Raw genomic sequence first — 26,380 nt, 5'->3', positions numbered from 1 at the left:
TCGTAATAAAGCATCTCACAGTTGTTTTCGGCGTATGTGACCAATACGATTAGATTCTCATCTGAACTAATGAATGCTCTCGTTGTTATAATGAGGAATTTATTTAAATAATTTGGTTTTCCTTGAAGATTTGAATGGGCTGAGAAAGCCTTTCGTGATGGATCTAGACAATCTGGTGAAAAGGGAGGGTTTGCGACTCTTCTCTTCAAGTGGGAAGGACGATGCGATATCATAAATTCCCTCTGGAGAAAAGGAGCCATGAGATGTTGTCATCGTCTCTGCAACGAAAGACCATCCAGCATGCCATCAATTTACATTTTTACTCATTTATCAGACACTTATCCAGAGAGACTTACAAGGAGCAATTAGGATTAAGTGCCTTGCTCAAGAGCACATTGACAGATTTTGCCTCGTGAACTCAGGGATTCTGAACCAGCAACCTATCGGTTACTGGCCCAACCTCTTAACCCACTAGGCTACCACCCAGCCCACAGTACAGTATGTCATAGGTAACAACTCAGAGGAGTACAACGTCATTCCAAATGAATTAGTGGAATGGTAAAGGGATAATGTCTCAGTCTTGACTGAGCAGCAGCCTAAACAGCAGCAGGGCTTACCTGTAAAGTACACAGTAGGGGAAATGTTCTGAGGCTGGTACTCCAGAGACTCTTGAGGACAGAGGTTCTTACTAACATTCTTGGAACCCTGGTTGGTGGGAAAAGGCACATTAAAACAAACTGAAATGTTTTCGATATCTTAAAGTACAGCATATCAATTGCAAAGAAGCAGTGCAATGCCATGACACAAATAATCATATATCTCATAAAAGGTCAACAGCAGTGTTATTCATGAAAGATGTATGTGTACTATACCTTTGTATTGAAGGTGAGGACCTGCTCTCCAGTACTGCTGATGGTATCCCTTTCCAAATCAAACACGCCTTCTACAATGTCACTGGTGGCCACGCTGGTAGCGGACTCAAAATAACATTTAGCAGTGGCTTTGGTGATCATTTGAAGAATGACCATGCAAGTAGAAGTCTTTGGATCGTTCTGGACTGAAACATCAAAGTTTATGTTTTCATACTCATCTGACCACTGTCTCAGGAAGCACTTCACTGTCTCTTCAGCAAATATCTGGAGAAGCTGAGAGGAGAGCTCCTTGGATATGGCACATTGTTCCTTTCCCCATTTCAGCCTTGAAAGAATGGAGTCTGAAGCACTTTTGGCTGCTTCCAATGTTAAGACCTGTGGAGTGCTGTGGCTGTCCTGAAGGGCTATCACTTTATCCACCAATTCATGGCTGAAAATGTGGATGGTCCAAGTGGAAATGATTTTTCTCAATTTCCTAACAGCAGATCGGAGGTCGTCAAGATGAGAAGCACCCTGTCCATCTTCCTGTGTGTTCTCAACACTTTCCACCATAATGTCCACTACCACCCCAGCAGCTTGCCTGACTTTGTCCACAAAGGTTACAGGAAGTAAGTCCTCTGTGTGAAAGAAGTCCTCAATGATTGTGTTTCTAACAATGGGAAAGTCAATCTGAGCAGGAAACTCAGTAGGGATGGGAGTCCCGGGTAAGGCAAAGTGCCATTTCGACTGCCTTAATTTTGAAGTAGGTGTTAGAGAGATGGAAGACCGTGAAGAAGAGGTATTTCTTGTATTTTGGCTGTCAGCACTCCTACAACGGATCGTGTCAATATCTTCCAGCATGGATCCTGAGAGCTCAGTGGTTTTAGGTAGTAATTTGAGCGGAATGTCCACACAGGCATCGTTTACACCAGGTGTAACACTGCTCTGGTTGACCTTAAGATGGCCGAGACTTGCTCTTTGTGATGCAGGACTGCTTTTATATGTAAAGTTTTGGATTGAACCAAGTGTTGTGTCTGATCTTTGAAGATCTTTTCTGAGAAACTCCGTAATCTTACTTTGCAGACTGTAGTAGATGTTACGAGCAACAGACCAGATTCTTTTCTCAGAAACCTGTCCAGTGGTGAGCAGGGAGGTTCCAGATACCATGTCAGATGATTGGGTGGTCTGGGTGAGCTCCTGCTGGTCTTTCACCATGGTTTGTATAATATCAGTAGATGTGGTGGATGTAGATACAGACTGGAGGTACTTATCTGTTGTGCCTTCCTCCACAATGTTAAATGATCTAGAGAGGACCTCACTCACTCCTTTCTCAGCTTTGGTTTGGAACTCATGACTAGAGAGTTTTTGGAGGCTCTTTGTTGAAAGACTGTGGGAAGATGCAATGCCTTTGGAGGCAGCCGTGCTACAATCTAGACTTACTGGAGAGGTTCGCTCAGGAGAACCTTGGAGACGTTCAAACATGTCTTCACATGGTGTTGGGGACCTTGACAAGGAGATGTCCTTCAGCTGAGACAGAACACCACCTACCAACATGTTGACCTCAAGGGACATATCAGATATTTTCTTTCCTACTGTGGAGAAGCAAGGTGCATTTGATGTCTGATCCTCGCATGAGGTCAAGATTGTTGAAATGACCTCTTTGGTACTATTGGTCAGTAGAGCCTCGTCTGTTTCAGTCCAGAGAAGTTTTGAACTCTCGCTGACACCCCTGTGTAGAGCCACTTCAAGGTTCAAACTGGGCAAGTGAGGCACACTCTTACTAGCTTGCCTCAAGTCCTGGCTTGCCAAACCAAGGTACTCCTTAGTCCCAAGATGTCCAGAGTCCTCTGTGGGTATATGACTAGACATTCTGCTCAGCATGTCTGACCTCCGCTGGTGAATGATGAAGTCCTTTAATGTCTTCTTAATATTGTTATATAAACTAGTGGTAGCAGACCAGATCCTGCTCTGTAGCTTTTGTGCATTTTCCTGGAGGTCAGGTTCTCTCTCCTCTACTTCTGCAGGTTGCGCCAAGCTCTGCAGGTCTTCCACAAATGTTTCAATGATGCCAAAGGCAGCAGAATCCGCACAAATATCCTTTGACCATGTGTACTGGTTTTGAATGGAACAAGACCTGGATGCTACAGAATAAGCAGGCTGTGCACTAGTTAAGCTACTGGTGGACTTTTTAACTAGGAACTCACTCACTGCTTGAGTGGCATTTCTCTTAAATTCCTCACTTGAGAGTTTTCTAATACAATCTAACAGACTGGTCAAAGAAGCTGTGGCCTTACTTCTGCTGTCCTCAATTTGACAGGGGAACTCACATACTATTGGTGATGAGGCCCTGGAATGGGCAATATCCCCAAGCTGAGCCAGAACACCCTCTACAAATTTCTCTCTCTCAATAGAGAAGCCTGATCCTTTTTCTCCAACAGTGTACAGGGGGTCCTCCTTTGACATCTCAGTGTTGTACAAGACCAGAAGCTCTGAGATGACTTCTTTGGTGCAAGTTGTCAGAAGGAGCTTGCTTTCTTCTGACTCAGTTTTTGCCCAAAGAAGTTTTGAGCTCTCACTTAGGCCTTTTTGTAAAGTAACTTCACCAGTGGACTCTGGCAACTGAGGCTCACTCTTACTGGGCCTATATTTCATGTTTAAGCAAGGAAGTGGAACTGTCTCCTTAAACTCAGCATTTGTGATGTTGTCATCAGATGTGACAATGCTCTTTAAGGCACATCGCTGAAGCTTGCCGAAATAATCTTTCAAGTTGTTTTGGATGCTGTGGTAAATGTGAACAGCAGCAGACCAGGCACTCTTCTGTTGGGGACTCTCTTCAGATTCAGCCAAGGACTTCATATCTGACACAAAAGTCTTAACAACTACTGACGCTGCTGAGCCCACTGGGTGAATTGACTCTGTCTTTACAATGCCAGACAATGTTTGACCTGATACAGCACCTGTTAACTCAGACTGAACGACTGAACTAGGAAAGCTCAAACTACTGACTTTTTTGTCAAGAACTCCACTCACTGCTTGTATTGCTGATGTTTGAAACTTCCGGCTAGAGAGTTTTTGGATGCTCTTAGATGTGAGCGTGCAGGAGGAACCAGATTCACTAATATTGTAGCTGCTCTCGTATTTCCTTATCAGGGCATCAAGATCCTCAATGAAGCCAACATGCGATGCCAAAAACGTGATCTTGTCCTTCAGATCTTCCAGCAAATTGTGTTCGTTCTCGTCAACAAAAGCCACCATTGTGTCAGAGATGGTGGTCATGACTTGCCCTGTTAGACTCTTGCTCTCTTGGTCAACTTTGTCAAGTTTAACAGCCAGCTCTCTCACCATGCTCTCAGTCACCTTGGTCTGTGAGTCTCCCCTTACCGGTGTCACTAGAGAGGTTTGACTTGCGGAGGCACTCTTAACGACCACTGATAAGGCCGACTTGACATCTTTAGCCAACTCTGCCATTACAGCAGGGGTTAGCATCATAGAGCCTGCACTTCCAGATGGAGAATTGGACATGCATGCAAGTTTGGAGAGAGAACCTTGCAGGCTGTCCTGCACACAGGTGACAAGGGTGTCCTCTGAGACACCTAAGAGGACTTGTAGCGTCTCAGAGTTGGTTGTTTTCTTCTGCACATCAGACAGAGAGGTTAGAGTCCTTGTGGAAAAAAACGCAGAAATCATCAAAGTCAAACAAATAATATGTAAGGCTGTGATGCACATTCAGTGTGTCAAATACATCTGCACCATTGAAAACAATGAGGAAAACGCTGCTGTTTCTCTGAGAAAAAACCTTAGTGTGATGTCAGCCTAACTGCTTAATTTCTAAAGCCCAATAAAATGTATTTTGTATAAGTCATTTGTATTGAAACTGGCCTGTAGATATCTATCTATCCTGGCAACATCTATCCTCTACAAAAATCCAAATTGCTATAAACTTCAAATACTGTAACTTCTAATAACTTCAAGGACAATCATAAATACAAGGCAGTTTGAAGAAATGTTAAAAGGAAATTTCTAAATGTTTCAACTTCATATTCATCATCTCCAGCACCACCCCAACATCAGCATATGTGAAAAACGGGCATTTCTATGTTTTGTAGTAAAAAAGAAAGAGGAAGATAAGTGTTTTCTATGACATCATCAACCAATTAGTAGGCAATGCCTACTCATAATTGGTTAAAATCACACGATGCACACTGATGATGTCATTAGAATCTAGAGCTGAGCATTTAACCAACATTTTTGTTATTTTTCGGTTTTTAAACAACTAATTGACCGACGTCGGCTCAATTATTTGAATTCCATATAGTTAATTTTTTTCTTCTTCTGTGAGCTCGATGCTCAGTTTCTGTAGAGATAAATCAGATCAAGCACGAACTATGCAATGTAGTAGGGAGTTGTAGTTTCCAACAGGCCAATATTCTACATAGTTTAGCACAGAAAATATGGCAATTAATTCCCATAATCCATTGCACGCCCACTTGCTTGTCCACTCTGTGTGGAGCAGATACGGAAACCTCATTAACTGAGACGGAGAGACGAGAGAATGCATGAGAGAGATAAAAAGCAGTTGCGTTGCGAGGATCCTCTACCTGGAAATACATGATCTAAGTGATTGACAGTTGGTGTTCAGCGGTCATAAAAGTAGGTCTTATTTACTTATAAGAACTACTAAAATAGTGATTTTGTCAGACAGAATAAGCAGCAGCTCTATAGAGATGAGTTGATGACTTGGAATGAAATAATAAAGTCATCAAATAAATATTTTATATGAGAAAGTAAATGATGGTTGATAAGTCATAAACAGTAATGGACAGTCACTACCATCATGGGACTTGTATTCATTGTTTTATTATGTGTTGTTACAGCATTCAACACACATAATCCATAGTGCATTCAATGTCTAAAAAAAGTATTGAAATCCAAAACCGTGATTATTTTTTAAATATTTGAATGGAAACCAAACCAACCTCAAAAAGCACTAATTTCTCAGCACTATTGGAAACAGTTACGTCCCTCTATATTTTTTTTACTACAAAGCATGGAAATGTGTAATTTTCACATATGGTGATGCTGGAGATGAATATGAAGTTGTTAAATTTCCCTTTAAGAACATACCTCATGGCCCCCTTGGGCAGGTAGCTTCCACTGCCCAGAGTGCCCTTAGTCAGGTAAATCTTCTTGAACTTAAGTTGTGATTCCTGCACTTCTTCCTCTTCCTGCTCCATACAGTTGGAGGAAGGGTAGGGAGTCGGGATGCGAAAGCTATTGTAAGACTTTCGACTGCCTGGCCTCTTAGGTACACCAGCCTCAGTAAATCTCACGCGGGACTTGGTGTTAACCTTATCGTCTAACAGACTGGTGAGTGACGCTGTGAGAGATCTCTGTGACAATGGAGAAGAGGCAGCATCTTGGATGCCCAGTAGTTCGTAAAGACCTGGGATGATGATCTGCATCAGCTTGTCCGATAAAAACTGGACAATCCTCAGACACAAGCCGGCAAGCTGTTGTTTTGTCAGCTGTATTCCAGAAACAGAAGAAGTGTTTTAAAATGTTGCATAGTGCGTCTTTTTAAAGCTTATGAACAAGGTTAAACATTAGGCAGAGTTTTCATGGTAATCTGATTAAATTGTAAGTAACATGATCTTACCGGGTCAAACATGCCCTCACGAATCCCCCTCCATTGCCTGAAAACAATATTGTTATAAATGTTGTCATATCAGGATGCGTGGCAGAATTGTTTTTATTTAATTATTTGCCTGATCGTGAAGTTATACTTGCTTTGTGTCAGTTGTTTTGGCAAAATTGCAATGTGACAACTTTTCTAGCACTGAACATTTTTTTCCGATTGATCAGTTTCTAATTTGATCCTATTTCCTTGAAGGTGTGATAGTACCAAAGAAAACAGAACATACTTCTCAGTTAGGTTTTGAAGGAAGTCCATAAGTGTCAGATGTTCCACATTGTTGAGCTTTCCCTCTTCTGTGGTTTCCATCACTGAGGTTGCTCTGCTCCTGGTAGAATTGCTCTGCTCCTGGTAGAAATGTAATTATATTGCAAATAATCAAACTTAATATACAACAAATATCATACTGAAATGATTATTAAATGTTAAAGAGTGGAAGAGCATTGGCAACGTTGGGCCAATTAAACAACTGCAACACAACAGAGATGGTTGTGGTACGTCAACATTGCCAATGATAGCATCACTATAACATTTTATTGGATTAATGTTGTAATATGAAATGACAAGGTCAACTTACCATCTCATTGAAAGCTTCAGAGGTCAGGTGGTCATCCATCACACAGACAGGCAGGTTTAGAGACTGGGACAAGGCTCTATGGTCATAACCAGGAGAGAATGGAAACATCAGAGCAGTCCCAATGGCAGAATCTAACCACTGTCTTCATGTCAAAGACTCACTCACTCATTTGCTTTGTCAAACCTACCCCTTAGAATGACTTCGATATTAAAAACCCAGGCTTTCCTAAAATGTTTACCTCAGCCAGTCTAGAACCCAGGTGTGTCTACAAAACACATGTACTCCTCCATAAGGTTCATGGGTTCCCTATTATTTTATCCCAGTACAAGAGGGGCAACTGGATTCAGGATTAAACACAAGCAGTCTTTAAGGTATATCTTATTACAGTTTAGGCCTACCTTATTATTTTCTTCCATCTGGCAATATCATTTTAAGGAATGAAATCTGTTTTGTTGCTAGTATTATTAGTAACTGTAGGAAAATACAGCTGTAAAGTACAAGAATCAGCTACTTTCTGAAGGGCAGCCAAGCTCATAAGCAATTTAGAACCTACAGACAATTATGACAAAATTGGAACGCATGATTGCGTCACAAACGCCTTGTGGTCACATGTTATTTTAGGGCGTGGCTCCGCATTCGTGACCGGTTCTCATATTTCTTTTTCCCGGTATCCGTTAGTGCTGGAATTTGCGATTAATACTTTTCTCATGCCGAAACCGGATTAAATACATACCGGTAGTTAAATGACAAAAAATATGATATTCGCAATGTCATTAAGCAACAACAACAACAAAAACATACATAGCTACTACAATTTCGAAACATGATTTTGTCATCAGTTCAGTACCATTTGTTTGATTTTGTGGACCCACGACTAGACTTTATCCATGTTAGCTAGTTGCTAGCGATGCTAGTCAGCATAGGCTGCTACGTGATAAACAGTTCGTGTTAGTGAATTAGCTACCTAGCTAGCCAGCCTAACAAGCTGTCACATCCAGTGGAAACCGATGCAACCCTTCTGCCAAATAAGGGCTAGCTCGATGACCCGTGGTAACAGTGGGGTCCCCATGAGTTTCAAGGCTTTAATAAGTGCTATCGTGCAGAAAAAGCGAATAAAATACTGGTTGATGAGCTAGCTAAATTAGCTAGCAAGACGGATATGACCGTTAACAGCGTGCATGCACAAATGCATGACGACACCTTGTATCTCAGTGAAGCAGGCATGCAGAACGAGATCGCCCCACCAAGCCAGATAGTAGAGGGGTACAACAACGCCGGGACACAGAGGCATAGCTCATACAATTATATTTTGTTCCAGTCAATGACAATACATGTTGAATAATAAATACCTGCGTCAAATATGTGGCATCGCATGCTAGTGCAAAGATAGCTTGCATGAATTGTTTTTAAAATCCGGTGACCACTAGATGTCCTCGTATATCCACATTTAGATTAACTGTACTTGATTTTTCATCAGTACTGTGAATGACAAGCCCACTGAATCTAGTTTAATAATCTTTATACTCAGCAGGTAGAGAGACCTAGGTACTTCAAATCAGTGCTTAATTTGAGCAGGATCATGCCAGAACAGGATCCGGCACCGTTCCGTTCTGGACTGTTTTGTTCCGGAACCTACTTGGTCGAATCCGGTACCTCTCGTGCCATGAAAAATAATTTTCACTTTTTGCTATGTAACAATTATAATAAAAGCGATCAAAGTTCATTCGAGTTGCCTCTTCGTCAATTATCCTGCCCACTCATCTCTCCCGAGTTGCACTTCATCATTTGTTTCCTTATAGAATCATAGCTGCATGAAGGGTTCTGGAGGAATTTTCTAAAGTTACGGAATTACTGCTGTCTGTTCAGAAATAAATTAAATCATTCAGAATAGCCTAATACGTCATGAGAAATACAATCAAAGGAAATACGTCATTTCAAATACAATCGAGGGAAAACACAGGTTGAAAAGCAATGACTCTTGCTGAAAAGATAAGACTATGCTGTAGACTACCCAAATATTTGATCAACTCCCAAACATTGTTTTACAAAACAGAGAGAGGGAGAGATAGGCTTTTGACACGAGCGCATCGACAATCTCCAGCGAGTGAGCTGCGCATCATTGGGTGAGTCAGTGAAACTGGAAAGCATTTTTAGGACTAATTTCCTCCTCATATGTTTCTCTACAAACCTAGGCCTATAGGCTATTGATGGATTCAAGACAAGGCCGTTTTTATTGATCTCAGATACTAAGTTTGTCAGTGTCAAAGTAGCCTGCCATTTCGATCATTTGTGCGGATTAAAAAAAGATAATGCCAAAGTCTCCAGTCATGTAAAAGGATGTAGAATTGCACGAAATGCGGTTTTAAAAAGGCCAACACTTTCCCGGACCCTAGGCTACTAAAAATGTTCCCCATGTGTTCACCTACTGTAAATGGCTCTACTCTACTGCTCTACCCAAATGTGATGATATGCGTTCAATGCTCTATTATAATAGGTGATCTTTTTTCTCATGAGTTCTGGTACCACAGAGCCCCCCCTCTGGCACCTCCCAATTTACAAATTAAGCTCTGCTTCAAATTTGTATTTTACAAGGCAAGTCAGTTAAAAACAAATTCTTATTTTCATTAAAGGCCTAGAAACAGTGGGTTAACTGCCTGTTCAGGAGCAGAATGACAGATTTGTACCTTGTCAGTTCAGGGATTTGAACTTGCAACCTTTCGGTTACCAGTCCAACACTCTAACCACTAGGCTACTTGTCTTCATGAAGGGTTTCATGTGAGCCTGTTTGCATCCCTCCCAGCTGCCCACTGCATTGAGGCTAGGTAACACAGTCACCACAGATAAATCCATGATAACCAAAAACAAGCATTTCTCAACGGCTGGCCATGCCTTCCTCCTGGCTACTCCAACCTCGGCCAACAGCTCCATGGGAAAGGAAGATGATTCTAAGAAGCAATTTGTTCATTTGGCTGGTGTCAAGTAAAGTATGTGACTAGTACTTACAATAGGAGACATGGTTATGTGATGGGGTGATAGTACTTACAGTAGGAGACATGTGATGGGGCGATAGTACTTACAGTAGGAGACGTGATGGGGCGATGGTACTTACAGTAGGAGACATGTGATGGGGCGATAGTACTTACAGTAGGAGACATGTGATAGGGCGATAGTACTTACAGTAGGAGACAGCCACGCCAGCAGTGCTTTGTCAACATTGTCCCATCACGCACTAGTGACTCCTGTGGCGGGCCAGGTGCAGTGCACGCAGCAGTGCACGCTGACACGGTCGACACGGCTGGCTTCCAGGTTAAGCGGGCATGGTGTCATGAAGCAGTGTGGCTTGGCTGGGTTGTGTTTCGGAGGATGCACGGCTCTTGGCTCTCGCCTCTCCCAAGTCCATATGGGAGTTGTAGCAATGGGACAAGACTGTAACTACCAATTGGATACCACTAAATTGGAGAAGAAAAAAAAAGAATTCACCTTGGGGGTTTGTGGTATATGGCCAATATACCTCCACGTTGCGTTGTGCCTAAGAACAGCCCTTGACCGTGGTATATTGGCCATATACCACACCTCCTTGGGCCTTATTTCTTAATTGTACACATTTGGACACTTTTACAATTATTGTATGGTAAACATTGACATCTGCCTGGGTGGAACACCCTCCATAATGGGTGTCTGTGTGGGACACCCTCCATTACGGCTCCATCAGTGCTGAGCCCTCTCACTCTGATTGTATGGGACACTCAATTACGGCTCCTTGTGTTTCCAATCTTCTTCCTCTGGCAGGATTACTTCCACGTGCAACTGTCAGACGACAAGCAGGTGAGGTACTTCCTGGAGCTGAGCTATGCTGGTGCCATCCTTCGGGACAGCTGGGTCCTGACAGACGTTGGCATCACCCCTAGCAGTGCCATCTGCTGCCTGCTGAAGGTACCAGCCAAACACCTAGCTGTTTCTACCCGTGCTTGAAAATGCATATCAAAGTGAGCTGGCTATTGCTTGAAACAGCTTCATACTATCATTAACATAAAGTGTTTCAGATTTAGTGTGGTAATATATAGTATGGTTATATAGTATGGTTAAAGAGTATGGTTATATAGTATGATTATATATATTATGGTGATATAGAGTGTGGTAATATATAGTATGGTTATATAGTATGATTATACAGTATGGTTATATAGTATGATTATATGGTATGATTATATAGTATGGTTATATAGTATGATTATATATATTATGGTGATATAGAGTGTGGTAATATATAGTATGGTTATATAGTATGATTATACAGTATGGTTATATAGTATGGTTATATAGTATGATTATATAGTATGGTTATATAGTATGATTATATAGTATGATTATATAGTATGATTAGGTATGATTAGGTGATTTAGTTCATTCAAACAGGTGCCATTAATACAGGTAACGAGTGGAGGACAGAGGAGCCTCTTAAAGAAGAAGTTACAGGTCTGTGAGAGCCAGAAATGTTGCTTGTTTGTAGGTGACCAAATACTTATTTTCCACCATAATTTGCAAATAAATTCATTAAAAATCCTACAATGTGATTTTTCTGGATTTTTTTTTCTTCTCATTTTGTCTGTCATAGTTGAAGTGTACCTATGATGAAAATTACAGGCCTCTCTCATCTTTTTAAGTGGGAGAACTTGCACAATTGGTGACTGACTAAATACTTTTTTGCCCCACTGTATAGTGTGGTGGTATATAGTATGGCGATATATAGAATGTTGAGGTCACCCTGCTTGAGACTTAAAGTAATATTGCCCTTGCTCAACCAAGACCATGGTTATGGTAGAGTGATTGGTTAGTAAGGACACTGCTTTATACCGAGACCATGGTTATGGTAGAGTGATTGATTAGTAAGAACACTGCTTCGTGAGTGTGAAGTGTTGTTGTACAGAGGTCCCTGGGTACATGTCCAGAGCCAGACAGGGACAGAACTCACTCTGTTCCACAAAGTTCTGTGGAAGATTTGCTAACAGAGGAGAGTGGTTATGTATCTAAGTACAAATTTAACCATCAGAATAATGTTTATTTGTGTTCCTTACTCCTTACTTACACATCCCATCATTGACATAGTCAAAGCCAGACCTTCTGTCTGTCTCTCCTTCTTGCTGGTTGACTAGAGTGGAAATCTATAGTATTGTATGGTTGACCTGGGATAGAGCTGAAATGTGGCCCGATGTAGTGTTGCCTTTGTACCAAACACCCTTACAGTCATAAACCTTTTCCCCATGTAATCGCCTCGACCTCAGTCTGGTGTTCGCTAACAGTATCTGAAGAGTCTGTATACCCAGTGGTGTATAGTACAGTAGAGCACAGCAGACTACAGTAAAGTACAGCAGACAGAGTACAGCAGAGTACAGTAGAGTACAGTAGAGCACAGCAGAGTACAGTAGAGTACAGTAGAGCACAGCAGAGCACAGTAGAGTACAGTAGAGCACAGCAGAGTACAGTAGAGTACAGCAGACTACAGTAGAGCACAGCAGAGTACAGTAGAGCACAGTAGAGTACAGCAGGCCGTATAGTAGGAGAAGAAGAGGCCCTTTGGGTTCATTGAAATACATATTCATAATATTTATGTTAACAATTTAATCTGCACCCAGATTAGTCTTCAATTTAATTTTCACCCAGATTAGTGTTCAATTTAATCTGCACCCAGATTAGTCTTCAATTTAATTTTCACCCAGATTAGTGTTCAATTTAATCTGCACCCAGATTAGTGTTCAATGTGATAGAACAAAACTCAGTACAGCACATGAATTAGAAAATGTTGTTACAAGTTTGAGCCACGAGATGGTGGTAGATTATAAGTTTAAATAGCATGGACCTTTGATTTGTCTCTGGATAGAAATTGCCCTTGGGCACAGATCTAGGATCAGTTTACTCTCACCAAATCCTAACCTTTACCATTAGCAGTAAAAACACAAACCAGACCTAAGATCAGTGCAAAGGAGCCACTTCATCTTACCCCTGTAATTATATGACTCCTAACTTATATATACTGAGTGTACCAAACATTAGAAACACCTTCCTAATATTGAGTTGCACCCCGCCTTTTGCCATCAGAACAGCCTCAATTCGTTGGGGCATGGACTCTACAAGGTGTTTGAAAGCGTTCCACAGGGATGCTGGCCCATGTTGACTCCAATGCTTCCAACAGTTGTGCCAAGTTGGCTGGATGTTCTTTGGGTGGTGGACCATTCATGATACACACAGGAAACTGTTGAGTGTGAAAAACCCCAGCAGCATTGCAGTTCTTGACACAAATCGGTGCACCTGGCACCTACTACCCCGTTCAAAGGCACTTAAATATTTTGTCTTGCCCATTCACCCTCTGAATGGCACACAATCTATGCCTCAATTGTCTCAAGGCTTAAAAATCCTTCTTTAACCTGTCCGCTCCCCTTCATCTACACTGAAGTGGATTTAACAAGTGACATCATTAAGGGATCATAGCTTTCACCTGGATTCACCTGGTCAGTCTTTGTCATGGAAAGAACAGGTGTTCATAATGTTTTGTTTACTCGGTGTATAAACACAACATAGGTATTTATGTAAAACAAGTGAATTTACTGTATGTCCATGGTCTTATACTTCAGCGGGAGCCGGTGGTGCGTGTGTTCAGTGCTGTGACGGGGGAGACCCTCTCAGTCTTGGGCACTGTGTTTCTCCTGAGTACGTCTGTGGCCAGGCTCATGACCCTGGTGTCCCAGCAGTGTGGGCTTCCCGTCAGCTCCTTCAGACTGAGCTCTCCCACCGGCCTGCAACTCTACGACTGCAACCGGCTGCACGACTACGCCATTGACCTGGGTATGGCCTTCCTTGTGCAGTAGATGAATGGTCCTCTGGCTCAACACCTTATGGATGTAACACAGAGACAAATGGACTGTATGGAACACATTCTTGGTTCATGGCAACCAGGAGGACAACCTGCATGTGTCTCTGTCTCCCAGGGGCTACTCTACGGTTGGACACCTGGGATGGGTGGGCGGAGTTCCTCAGAGGCTGCTTCCTGGGACACAGACTGACCGTCCAACGACACCTGTCTAGGGAGAGACCTGTGATGAGGTCAGAATACACATCTACACACTGAACTGTATGATAGACTTACTATCAACAGTGATGGTACTGAACCTTTATATAGCTTACAATGATAGTACTGACCCTGTATATAGCTTACAATGATAGTACTGACCCTGTATATAGCTTACAATGATAGTACTGACCCTGTATATAGCTTACAATAAAGGTACTGACCCTGTATATAGCTTACAATGATAGTACTGACCCTGTATATAGCTTACAATGATAGTACTGACCCTGTATATAGCTTACAATGATAGTACTGACCCTGTATATAGCTTACAATGATAGTACTGACCCTGTATATAGCTTACAATGATAGTACTGACCCTGTATATAGCTTACAATCATGGTACTGACCCTGTATATAGCTTACAATAAAGGTACTGACCCTGTATATAGCTTACAATGATAGTACTGACCCTGTATATAGCTTACAATAATAGTACTGACCCTATATATAGCTTATATTCTCGTGTTTTTTTCCTTCATACGTTTTTTCTCTTACCCTGATATTTAATACTGCATTGTGGGAAAGAGCTTGCAAGTAAGCATTTTACTGTACTGTTTTATAACCCACTGTATCTTGTGAACTTGACAAAAAAAACTTGAAACGTGTTATAAATACATTGATTCTGTATTATTCCAGGTTCCAGCTCCGGGTGGCACTCTACATGTCTCTGCGTGTCATTGAGCCGGTGGGGGTTCACCATTACCGTGAGTGGTGCCACCAGACGGCCCACCCCGACGTCGCCAAGTGTCCCGCTGTCGCCTCCATCGAGCACGGCCAGCTCACCATCCTCAAACTCTTTATCGCCAGCAGCGTTCTGACCCTTGCCTGTCGGGATCCCCAGGGTCGCGACCCCCTGAGGATCGCCCTTCAGTATGGCCACAGGGAGTGTGTGAGTCACCTGGCCACCAGGCTGTGCTCTGTGGTGGTCCTCCCAGGTATGGCCCTGCCCATGCGGACATACCTCCAGATAAAGGGCTGGGTGAGGCTGGGGCAGAGGAGGGCAGCATCCAGGCACTGCATGGGCCTCAACAGGGCTCTGTTCAGGAACAGGGTGGGCGACACGGTCCTGGTGGACGGCTTCACCCTCCCCAAGATGTCCTCCAAGCCCAGGAGGAGTGAGGCCAAGGCGGGTATCAGGGTGATGTCCACAGCCTCTCAAAGTTTGACCCCCATCAACTGCCCATCTCATGTATCCTGCCCGCTCCGCGCCCTGGCATCCCAGGATAAACCTCTTCAACTACCGAAGCAACACCCTGTGGCCACGAGGGATGAAAGAGAGAAGAAGAGGGAATGTGGAGGGAAGGGATGTGAGGAGGATGAGAGTGGGGATCAGAACAGCAACCAATGGAGGAGCAGAGTCCCGCTCCCGCCCATTTCCAGAGACACCAATCTCAGACCTGTGTTTGCCTCGCCAAACTCCGCCCAGATACTCACCACCTCACTGGAGGCCTTTTCTCTCCACTGCGACCGCACACCCAGAGAAAACGCCATATACTGTTTGGCCTTGGCCAGGTTTTACCACTTCATCACTGCCTATGATATACCCTTATCCTCCCTGAATAGATTTCAGTACAAACAAATCATGAGCCAACCATCATGCTTAGAAGGTACATAGTCAAATCAAATCAACTCAAACTTTATTTGTCACATGCGCTGAATACAACAAGTGTAGATCTTTCCGTGAAATACTTTACTTACAAGCCCTTAACAAACAGTGCAGTTCAAGAAGAGTTAAGAGAATATTTACCCAATAAACTAAAGTAACAAATAATAAAACATTTGAACTTGTCCAGTGGCCATTTGATTAATTGTTCAGCAGTCTTATGACTTGGGGTTAGATGCTGTTATAGGTTTACCCTAACAAGTCCTGAAACAAATCATGAGCCAACTATCATGCTTAGAAGGTATATAGTGTCAGTCTTATTGGTTCACCCTAACAAGTTGTTTCAGTATGGGGAGAGGATAGAATGTAAGGGCGCTTCATTAATGTATTGAGGCCATTACATATACAGTATTTCACAATGCTAGGACACAGATTTGGTCTCCTAACCTTGTTCTGGTTGATTGACTCTCTAACAGTGCCTTCACACAGAGACCATGGTTGCAGCAGCTGAATGTAGCGCGGACTCTGTCCAGGAGGAGTGCTCAGCACATTGGGTAGACACCACGATCCTGGTCATTAGGCAGATTAAACATACTGAAACAAGGAGGGACAACCTGGAATTGTCCAAAAAGGAACTCTTATTTTTATTTTTTACAGTGAACAAGATGAGACTTTGGAACGGATGATGCCTGAAACAATGCGGACGACTTAGAATTTCGTTCCTTTGGATGAGGCTTATAGATATAGTCAGTACTGTGTTTGATTTGTGTGCAGAAAGTTTACAACGGCAGGCAGTGGATTCTCAGTCATTCCTATTCTCAAGTAACAAAAAACGTATCATATTTCACTGGCTATTTGTAGTAGCCAAATGTGAATGGAATTATTATTATTCTAGAATCATTTAGTTGACTGAATGTGACTATGTGGTTGTGCTGTATGTGATTGTACTGAATGTGGTTGTACTGTACGTGATTGTAAGTGTTTGACATGGGTCTAATTGAGGCCCCCCCCCCCCCCCCCCCCCCACACACTTAACACTAGTTTTTATCCATAGAAATCCTCACTTGCTGATGAAGACATATAGTGGTTGAAATCAATGTAAAATACAGTATGAACACTGCTGCCTTAAAACTCTTTTATTAAGATGTGGATCATTATTGCTCATTTAAATGAGTCTGTGCAGTGTCAAAATAATACACCTGATACATAAGGGGGGGGAAAATGCTAAAAATAGCACAAGACATGAAATAATGGCATTATGGGAAAATAATACATACTGTATTTCACATAGAGTATTTGACAAACTCTTTATTTACGTTACAAAATTGACAACTACTGTAACGATGTGTTAGCACAGCATGTGTCATCATTCCCCTGCAGTGTGTGGATTTACACAGCAACATAGCAGACAGCTTAAATAGTTTATTTTTATTTAACCTTTATTTCACTAGACAAGTCAGTTAAGAACAAATTCTTATTTACAATGATGGCCAAACCTGGACGACGCTGGGCCAATTATGCGGCATCCTATGGGACTCCCAATCACTTGGGAGTGGGAAGGATACCAAATCCAATATCACACACTTCTTCCTTAGTATTCTGAGAACTGTCAGATAGCTGTGAGAGCTATGAGTGGATCGTGGACCCATGCATAAATGATAACTTTGCTGTAACTCAGTGGGGCAAGTAGAACATCCGGGTTAGTGTATGTGCATTATCTGGACAGTTGATTGTCTTTGTCTCAAAGCCTTTCCATTTCTGGGGTATTGAAGAAGCTTCTGATCTCAACCTTCTTGACAGGTAAGAAACACTTGGTTAGTGTATGTGTCTTATCCAATGGGTTGTCAGGTGAACGTTGAAGATGCTTCTTGGAGGTGATCTAATGATGTCATTTGAATCGCTGTCATTGAGTTGCTCACTGGACAAGACAATTATTCACTGAAAATTAAATCTGTCTTTCATTTCACTTATGTTGATACTTGATTGGCTATTTGCTGTGTTTTGAAAATACAAAAATAAATATAACTGTTTTATGAAGCACTTGTAGACATTCATTGTTTTCAAAATCATATTTTCAGCAAAACAGATATACGTTTACAATATGACATCAAATCAAATAAAAATAAAATAAGTGATATGTAAATGATTGGCAAAAGGCTCCAACCACCCAAGTCATAGACTGTTCACTCTGCTACCACACGGCAAGCGATACAGGAGCACCAAGTCTGGGACAAAAGGCTCCTTAACAGCTTCCACCCCCAAGCCATTAGACTGCTGAACAGCTTCTACCCCCAAGTCATTAGACTGCTGAACAGCTTCTACCCCCAAGTCATTAGACTGCTGAACAGCTTCTACCCCCAAGTCATTAGACTGCTGAACAGCTTCTACCCCCAAGTCATTAGACTGCTGAACAGCTTCTACCCCCAAGCCATTAGACTGCTGAACAGCTTCTACCCCCAAGCCATTAGACTGCTGAACAGCTTCTACCCCCAAGTCATTAGACTGCTGAACAGCTTCTACCCCCAAGCCATTAGACTGCTGAACAGCTTCTACCCCCAAGTCATTAGACTGCTGAACAGCTTCTACCCCCAAGTCATCAGACTGCTGAACAGCTTCTACCCCCAAGTCATTTGACTGCTGAACGTTAATTAAATGGCCACCTGCACTATTTGCCCCTTTGTTATTGATGTATTTTTCTAATTGTTTTCCACTGACTCTCTTGAATTGGCTCGATGCACACTCACTACACTCTACCCACACATTCACTGTGACACTGACCGACTTTCACACTAGCTGCTGCTACTGTGTTTATTATCTATCCTGATTGCCTAGTCACTTTTACCCTTACCTACATGTACATACTGTATTACCTCAACTACCTCGCACCCATGCACATTGACTCGGTACTGGTACTCCTTGTATATAGCCTTGTTATTGTTATTGTGTTACTATTTAGAAAATATTTTCTTACTTTTTAACTCTGCATTGTTGGGAATGGGCTCGTAATAAAGCATCTCACAGTTGTTTTCGGCGTATGTGACCAATACGATTAGATTTTCATCTGAACAAATGAATGCTCTCGTTGTTATGAGGAATTTAATTAAATCATTTGGTTTTCCTTGAAGATTTGAATGGGCTGGGAAAGCCTTTCGCGATGGCTCTTGACAATCTGGTGAAAAGGGAGGGTTTGCGACTCTTCTCTTCAGGTGGGAAGGAATATGCGATGTCATTTCCCTCTGGAGCAAAGGAGCCATGAGAATTTGTCCTCGACTCTGCAAAGAAAGACCATCCAGTATGTCATGGGTAACAATTCAGAGCAGAGTGCAATGTCTTTCCAAATGAATTAGTTGAACGCTAAAGTAATAATATCTTAGTCTTGAATGAGCAGCAGCAGGGCTTACCTGTAAAGTACACAGTAGGGGAAGTGTTCTGAGGCTGGTACTCCATAGACTTTTGAGGACAGTGGTCCTTTCTAACTTTCTTGGAACCCTGTTTGGTGGGAAAAGGCACATTAAAACAAACTGTTATATATCTTAAAGTACAGTATATCAACTGGAAAAAGGCAGTACAATGCTAAAATACTGAATTATATAAACAAATAATATCTCATACATTCAAAAGCAGTGTTATTCATGAAAAATCTGTACTTGTACTATACCTTTATGTTAAAGCATATCTTGCTGAACATGGTTTTCTTGCTTTTCTTGGACTTGAAGATGGGGATCTGCTCTCCAGTACTGCTGGTGCTATCCCTTACCAAATCCAACATCCCTTCTACAATGTCACTGGTGGCCATGCTGGTACCGGACTCAAAATAACATTTGGCATTGGCTTTGGTGATCATTTGATGACTTGAGCCAACTGATAAGGCATCCATCATTTTGTTGACCATGACCTTCGTGAGCTGATTCATTGTGTCACTATCCTCTGGCTTGCTCTGATTGAGCTGGATAGGAAAGACCATGCAAGTAGAGGTGCTTGGTTCATTCTGGGCTGAAACATCAATGTTGATATTTTCATACTCATCTAACCACTGTTTTAGGAAGCCCTTCACTGTCTCTTCAGCAAATATCTGGAGAAGCTGAGAGGAGAGCTTCCTGGATATGGCACATTGTTCCTTTCCCCATTTCAGCCTTGAAAGAATGGAGTCTGAAGCACTTCTGGCTGCTGCCAATGTTAAGACCTGTGGAGTGCTGTGGCTGTCCTGAAGGGCTATCACTTTATCCACAAATTCATGACTGAAAATGTGGATGGTCCCAGTGGAAATTATTTTTCTCAATTTCCTAACAGCAGATCGGAGGTTGTCAGGATGAGAAGCACCCTGTCCATCTTCCTGTGTGTTCTCAACACTTTCCACCATTTCGTCCACTACCACCCCAGCAGCTTGCCTGACTTTGTCCACAAAGGATGGGGGAAGTAAGTTCTCTGTGTGAAACAAGTCCTGAATGATCATGTTTCTTACAATGGGAAAGTCACTCTGAGCAGATAATTCAGTGGGGATGGGAGTACCGGGCAAGGTGAAGTCCCATTCTGACTGCTTTGATTTTGAAGTAGGTGTTAGAGAGATGGAGGAGCGTGAAGAAGAGGTATTTCTTGTATTTTGGCTGTCAGCACTCCTACAACGGATCGTGCCAATATCCTCCAGCATGGATCCTGAGAGCTTAGTGGTTTTAGGTAGTAATTTGTGCGGAATGTCCACACAGGCATCGTTTCCACCAGGTGTAACACTGCTCTGGTTGACCTCAAGATGGCCGAGACTTGCTCTTTGTGAAGCAGGACTGCTTTGATATGTAAATATTTGGATTGAACCAAGTGTTGTGTCTGACATTTGAAGATCTTTTCTGAGAAACTCCGTAATCTTACTTTGCAGACTGTAGTAGATGTTACGAGCAACAGACCAGATTCTTTTCTCAGAAACCTGTCCAGTGGTGAGCAGGGAGGTTCCAGATACCATGTCAGATGATTGGGTGGTCTGGGTGAGCTCCTGCAGATCTTTCACTATGGTTTGTATAATATCAGTAGATGTGGTGGATGTACATACAGACTGGAGGTACTTATCTGTTGTACCTTCCTCCACAATGTTAAATGATCTAGAGAGGACCTCACTCACTCCTTTCTCAGCTTTGGTTTGGAACTCATGACTAGAACGTTTTTGGAGGCTCTTTGTTGAAAGACTGTGGGAAGATGCAATGCCTTTGGAGGCAGCCATGCTGCAATCTAGACTTACTGGAGAGGTTCGCTCAGTAGAACCTTGGAGACGTTCAAACATGTCTTCACATGGTGTTGGGGACCTTGACAAGGAGATGTCCTTCAGCTGAGACAGAACACCATCTACCAATATGTTGACCTCAAGGGACATATCAGATATTTTCTTTCCTACTGTGGAGAAGCAAGGTGCATTTGATGTCTGATCCTCGCATGAGGTCAAGATTGTTGAAATGACCTGTTTGGCACTATTGTTCATTAGACCCTCGTCTGTTTCAGTCCAGAGAAGTTTTGAACTCTCGCTGACACCCATGTGTAGAGTCACTTCCTGGTTCAAACTGGGCAAGTGAGGCACACTCTTACTAGCTTGCGTCAAGTTCTGGCTTGCCAAACCAAGGTACTCCTTAGTCACAAGATGTCCAGAGTCCTCTGTGGGTGTATGGCTAGACATTCTTCTCTGCACGTCTGACCTCCGCCGGTGAATGGTGAAGCCCTTTAATGTCTTCTTAATATTGTTATATAAACTAGTGGTAGCAGACCAGATCCTGCTCTGAAGCTTTTGTGCATTTTCCTGGAGGTCAGGTTCTCTTTCCTCTACTTCTGCAGGTTGCGCCAAGCTCTGCAGGTCTTCCACAAATGTGTCAATGATGCCAAAGGCAGCAGAATCCACACAAATATCCTTTGACAAGGTTCTCTGGTTTTGAACGGAACAAGACCTGGATGCTACAGAATAAGCAGGCTGTGCACTAGTTAAGCTACTGTTGGACTTTTTAACTAGGAACTCACTCACTGCTTGAGTGGTGTCTCTCTTGAATTCCTCACTTGAGAGTTGTTTCATGCAATCTAACAGACTGGTCAAAGAAGCTGTGGCCTTACTTCTGCTGTCCTCAATTTGACAGGAGAACTCATATACTATTGGTGATGAGGCCCTGGAATGGGAGATATCCCCAAGCTGAGCCAGAACGCCATCTACAAATTGTTGTCTCTCAATAGAGAAGTCTGATCCTTTTTCTCCAACAGTGTACAGGGGGTCCTCCTTTGACATCTCAGTCTTGTACAAGACCAGAAGCTCTGAGATGACTTCTTTGGTGCAAGTTGTCAGAAGTAGCTTGCTTTCTTCTGACTCAGTTTGTGCCCAAAGAAGTTTTGAGCACTCACTTAGGCCTCTTTGTAAAGTAACTTCACCAGTGGACTCTGGCAACTGAGGCTCACTCTTACTGGGCCTATATTTCATGTCTAAGCAAGGAAGTGGAACTGTCTCCTTAAACTCAGCATTTGTGATGTTGTCATCAGATGTGACAATGCTCTTTAGGGCAAATCTCTGAAGCTTGCCGAAATAATCTTTCAAGTTGTTTTGGATGCTGTGGTAAATGTGAACAGCAGCAGACCAGGCACTCTTCTGTTGGGGACTCTCTTCAGATTCAGCCAAGGACTTCATATCTGACACGAAAGTCTTAACAACTACTGACGCTGCTGAGCCCACTGGGTGAATTGACTCTGTCTTTACAATGCCAGATAATGTTTGACCTGATACAGCACCTGTTAACTCAGACTGAACGACTGAACTAGGAAAGCTCAAACTACTGACTTTTTTGGCAAGAACTCCACTCACTGCTTGTATTGCTGATGTTTGAAACTCCCGGCTGGAGAGTTTTTGGATGCTCTTAGATGTGAGCGTGCAGGAGGAACCAGATTCACTAATATTGTAGCTGCTCTCGTATTTCCTTATCAGGGCATCAAGATCCTCAATGAAGCCAACATGCGATGCCAAAAACGTGATCTTGTCCTTCAGATCTTTCAGCAAATTCTGTTCGTTCTCGTCAACAAAAGCCACCATTGTGTCAGAGATCATGGTCATGACTTGCCCTGTTAGACTCTTGCTCTCTTGGTCAACTTTTTCAAGTTTAGCAGCCAGCTCTTTCACCATGCTCTCAGTCACCGTGGTCTGTGAGTCTCCCCTTACCGGTGTCACTTGAGAGATTTGGCTAGTGGAGGCACTCTTAACGACCACTGATACGGCCGACTTGACATCTTTAATCACTTCTGCCATTACAGCAGGGGTCATCTTCGGAGAGCCTGCACTTCCAGATGGAGAATTGGACATGCATGCAAGTTTGGAGAGAGATCCTTGCAGGCTGTCCTGCACACAGGTGACGAGGGTGTCCTCTGAGACACCTAAGAGGACTTGTAGCGAGTCAGAGTTGGTTGTCTTCTTCTGCACATCAGACAGAGAGGTTCTTGAAAAAAAAACAGAAATCATCACAGTCAAACAAATAATATGTAAGGCTGTGAGGAACGTTGCTCTGGTGGAGGTGTGTCAAACACATCTGCACCATTGAAAATAGTGGGGGAATCGTTGCTTTTGCTCTGGGAAAACACCTTAGTGTGGTGGAGGTGTGTCAACCACATCTAATAATTAAAAATTATAATTTATTCAACTTCTATAGTTCTTTTCATTACAGAAAGATAAAAGAGAAAAGCTTCTGCTGGTTTGGAGAAGAAAAAAAAAAACTAAATTATTCTGTTTTAAAGTCAAATAATATGATAAATTAGAGTACTTTTTTTGTATAAGTAATTTGTATTGAAACTGGCTTGTACAGTTGAAGTCAGAAGTTTACATACACTTAGGTTGGAGTCATTAAAAGTCGTTTTTCAACCACTCCACAAATTCCTTGTTAACAAACTCTAGTTTTGGCAAGTCGGTTAGGACATCTACTTTGTGCATGACAAGTAATTTTTCCAACAATTGTTTACAGACAGATTAGTTAACTTAGAATTCACTGTATCTCAATTCCAGTGGGTCAGAAGTTTACATGCACTAAGTTGACTGTGCCTTTAAACAGCTTGGAAAATTCCAGAAAAGGATGTCATGGCTTTAGAAGCTTATGTTAGGCTAATTGACATCATTTGAGTCTGTGGATGTATTTCAAGGCCAACCTTCAAACTCAGTGCCTCTTCGTTTGACATCATGAGAAAATCAAAAGAAATCAGCCAAGACCTCAGAAAAATAATTGGTTCATCCTTGGGAGCAATTTCCAAATGGCTGAAGGTACCACGTTCATCTGTGCAAACAATAGTACGCAAGTATAAACACCATGGGACCACACAGCCGTCATACCACTCAGGAAGGAGACGCGTTCTGTCTCCTAGAGATGAACGTACTTGGGTGCGAAAAGTGCAAATCAATCCCAGAACAACAGCAATGGACCGTGTGAAGATGCTGGAGGAAACAGGTACAAAAGTATCTATATCCACAGTAAAACGAGTCCTATATCGACATAACCTGAAAGGCCGCTCAGCAGGGAAGAAGCCACTGCTCCGGAAGCCGCCATAAAAAACCCAGACTACGGTTTGCAACTGCACATGGGGACAAAGATCATACTTTTTGGAGAAATGTCCTCTGGTCTGATGAAACAAAAATAGAACTGTTTGGGCATAATGACCATCATTATGTTTGGAGGAAAAAGGGTGAGGCTTGCAAGCCAAAGAACACCATCCCAACCGTGAAGCACGGTGGTAGCAGAATCATGTTGTGGGGGTGCTTTGCTGCAGGAGGGTCTAGTGCCCTTCACAAAATAGATAGCATCATGAGGCTGGACAATTATGTGGATATATTGAAGCAACATCTCAAGACTTCAGTCAGGAAGTTAAAGCTTGGTCGCAAATGGGTCTTCCAAATGGACATGACCCCAAGCATACTTCCAAAGTTGTGGCAAAATGACTTAAGAACAACAAAGTCAAGGTATTGGAGTGGCAATCACAAAGCCCTGACCTCAATCCTATAGAACATTTGTGGGCAGAACTGAAAAAGCTTGTGCGAGCAAGGAGGCCTACAAACCTGACTCAGTCATACCAGCTCTGTCAGGAGGAATGGGCCAAAATTCTCCCAACTTATTGTGGGAGCTTGTGGAAGGCTACCCAAAACATTTGACCCAAGTTAAACAATTTAAAGGCAATGCTACCAAATACTATTTGAGTGTATGTAAACTTCTGACCCACTGGGAATGTGGAGAAAGAAATAAAAGCTGAAATAAATTATTCTTTCTTCTTCTATTATTCTGACATTTCACATTCTTAAAATAAAGTGGTGATCCTAACTGACCTAAAACAGGGAATTTTTACTAGGATTAAATGTCAGGAATTGTGAAAAACTGAGTTTAAATGTCCTTGGCTAAGGTGTATGTAAACTCTGAATTAAACTTTATATGGCCATATCTATCCTCTAAAAAAAATGTGAAATTTCTATAAACATCAAATACTGTTTAAGGACAATCATAAATAAAGGGCAGTATTGAAGAATGGTTACAGACATACCTCATGGCTGGCTTGGGCAATGGTTTTGGGCAGTAGCTTCCACTGCCCAGACTGCCCATCTCCTTAGTCAGGTAAATCTCATTGAACTTAAGTTGTTGTGATTCCTGCTCTTCTTCCTCTTCCTGATCCATACAGTTGGAGGAAGGGTAGGGAGTCGGGATGCGAAATATATTGAAAGACTTTCGACTGCCTGGCCTCTTAGGTACACCAGCCTCAGTAAATCTCACGCGGGACTTGGTGTTAACCTTATCGTCTAACAGACTGGTGAGTGACGCTGTGAGAGATCTCTGTGACAATGGAGGGGAGGCAGCATCTTGGATGCCCAGTAGTTCGTAAAGACCTGGGATGATGATCTGCATCAGCTTGTCCGATAAAAACTGGACAATCCTCAGACACAAGCCGGCAAGCTGTTGTTTTGTCAGCTGTATTCCAGAAACAGAAGTAGTGTTTTAAAATGTTGCATAGTGCGTCTTTCAAAAGCTTATGAACAAGGTTAAACATTCAGTGATCATTGTATTCTAAATAAGCTTTCAGATCTTACCGGGTCAGAAATGCCATTATGAATCCTACTCCATTGCCTGAAAATGATTCATATGAATTATTCATATTAATAGTATTAATATTGTCAGAAATGTCGGTCAGTAGAGTCATCAGATTAAACAGTATTTTACACATGCTTTGTAGCAATTGTTTTGACAACATTGTGATGTGATGTAACTTTTTCCGCAATGGAAATGTAGTTGATGAATCTGCTTTCATACAATCCTTTACAGGTTTGATAGTAGTACTGTACCAAATAAAATAGAACATACTCCTCAGTTAGGTTCTGCAGGAAGTTGATAATCAGTGAAAAAGACTCAAGATTTTTCGCACTGTTGAGGCTCTCTTCTTCTGTGGTTTCCACAGTGCTGCTTTGCTTCTGGTAGAAATAAACATTATGAGTCTCAAATAATGGCACCAACAGAGTCAAACTTAACATATACAACAAATATCATACTGAAAGAACTTATGA

The 26,380-nt window shown here is 42.3% G+C and overlaps 1 pseudogene; it reads left to right on the top strand.

Moving 5' to 3' along the window:
• Positions 1-8,306: 8,306 nt before the first annotated feature.
• On the top strand, positions 8,307-16,561 carry LOC139414477 (protein ANKUB1-like; annotated as a pseudogene).
• Positions 16,562-26,380: the final 9,819 nt, after the last annotated feature.

The sequence above is a fragment of the Oncorhynchus clarkii genome, chromosome 1 (assembly GCF_045791955.1).
Source record: "Oncorhynchus clarkii lewisi isolate Uvic-CL-2024 chromosome 1, UVic_Ocla_1.0, whole genome shotgun sequence".
Taxonomy (NCBI): domain Eukaryota; kingdom Metazoa; phylum Chordata; class Actinopteri; order Salmoniformes; family Salmonidae; genus Oncorhynchus; species Oncorhynchus clarkii.
This window is presented reverse-complemented; position numbering and strand designations above follow the sequence as displayed.